General features: G+C 37.7%; 1 long non-coding RNA gene across 1 annotated transcript; it reads right to left on the bottom strand.

The window, feature by feature from the left end:
* Positions 1–114: 114 nt before the first annotated feature.
* LOC119343041 lies at positions 115–1,897 on the bottom strand. The gene is made up of 3 exons (XR_005165869.1): positions 1,738–1,897; positions 815–896; positions 115–695 (listed from the first exon to the last, which is right to left on the bottom strand). It is a non-coding gene; the product is annotated as an uncharacterized LOC119343041 (long non-coding RNA).
* Between the last annotated feature and the right edge of the window lie 27 nt (positions 1,898–1,924).

Raw genomic sequence — 1,924 nt, 5'->3', positions numbered from 1 at the left:
CATATGTTGTCTACAGAAAGCAATTATAACCTATTTAGCAGCAGACTTTCTTGTTTCAATAACTGAGACACTCTCGCCAACCTTCACGACCGAAAAAATTTAGACTCAAAAACTTATTATAATATCTTTTTGAGAGCAAAAAAAAACTCAATTTGCACATCAGCGGGCCAACTGGAAAGCAGAAAGTCCAGCTTTGCAAGACATGATACATTGGCCTTGCAATGCTTATGATACTCATAAGTGACAAGCACAAATATGGAGAAGGAAAGAATCCATATTTGTTTAATTCATGAGGGATCAATCCCCACCGGAAATCATGCACTTAAATCTACTATTAGAAATCTCTAGAGAACACGAGTCACCATTTAGCAAATTAAGATGGTTAAAGCCGTTGGAGCAAGGCATAGGAATGTCATGTGTTAGCCTATGCAAGGATGTTGTATGGAAAACATTAAGTTGTAAATAAACCCTTCTCAGCCATTGTTCTTTCATCAAGTTGGAAGCCATCAAGTCCATATGAAATAAATATATTTGTACATATTCCTTCTTTTGCAGATTTACAGTAGAAGGCAAAAAGTGATGCTATAAAGTGCATAGCTCTCTGACCAACTAAACCTCTATGCAAAGCACAAATCTTAGTTGTTTACCATGGAATAGGCAATCACTATTTTTTCAAGTACTTTTAAAGCTCCACCCTGCATCCAGCCACCAAATGATGGTATAAAAACAATGGTAATGCAGTATTAGTTCCATATATCCATTGAGAAAAGGGGATCAAGAAACCAACATAAATCTGAACAAGAGAGGTCTTGACCTTGGCATCCAGAGCTTGCAGCTGGTCACCCAATCATACATCTTAATCAACGAGCTACTGAAGCTGACAGGAACAGAGGAGCCTAGCAACAATAAAAAAAACATATTAAGATACCAATGAGAACAATGGCGACCACTACCAACCCGCTGTTACATAATTATTGGAATTCGACACCTAATGTTCTTGTGGGGATTACTGGTGACTTTGCCTGCCTTGACTTACTATTTGTACAACAACTTACGGTGGATATTGTTTTCATGAGGTAATTGTTTTGTAACATTATTATATGAAATGTAAGGAACAAAATTCAATGTGCAGACCTCTGTATTATATGGAGAGCAAAAGAAAAAGTTCACTCCTGTGCTATGTGATGTAACTGGTCTACAAGTCTAGAACACACCATTATCTAGTGTTTTGCAAAGGAGAACTTCATTTCAACTCTACACGCCACCATATGGCTCCTTGTTATGGTTATTTTAATAGAGACAGATTTGGCATCACAGCAAAGTCTAATTTCCTAGTCAAGTTCTTCGTTATATATGACATTGTTTCTGTATAACCCTATGTATTTGGTAGTCGTTCAACCTGCAGATTTTAGAAATATATTTGGTGGAGTACTTCCATTGGAGAGACTCAGCTGGAACTTGGAGATGATATTAATTTTGTAAAACAAAATTTGGTTTCTTGGTTGAAGTGGTTAATTCCATGGAAGTGAGACACATCAGCTTTGAGAGGATGCATCAAATAGAAAAAATGGTATTGTTTACATGCTTCAGTTTACACGTGACACTAGCCAAAGGAAATTAACCAAATTAACATATCTTTTTTCAAGTTAATAGCAAGTTAGCAACTACAACTTCACAATAACTCAACCAGAACACAAGCTTTTTTCAGAGAACTTGATGAAGCAGCTGTGTGTGCACCTGCAGTTCTACGTATCAGCTGTGACTGTCAACCATTGGTCTCTGAAGTGTCTTGCCTTACAAGGGAAAGTTTGAGCATACATACTGAATCAATTAATATGGACGATGGCTGCCGTCACATCATCCGGCGAGACTCCACCACCAGTTGCCTGCACGGTTACCCTGTGAACTAGAGGATCAGGAAAAG

The sequence above is a fragment of the Triticum dicoccoides genome, unplaced genomic scaffold (genome assembly GCF_002162155.2).
Source record: "Triticum dicoccoides isolate Atlit2015 ecotype Zavitan unplaced genomic scaffold, WEW_v2.0 scaffold113427, whole genome shotgun sequence".
NCBI classification, from domain to species: Eukaryota; Viridiplantae; Streptophyta; class Magnoliopsida; order Poales; family Poaceae; genus Triticum; species Triticum dicoccoides.
The sequence above is the reverse complement of the archived record's forward strand: the minus strand, read 5'-3'. Positions and strand labels throughout refer to the sequence as shown.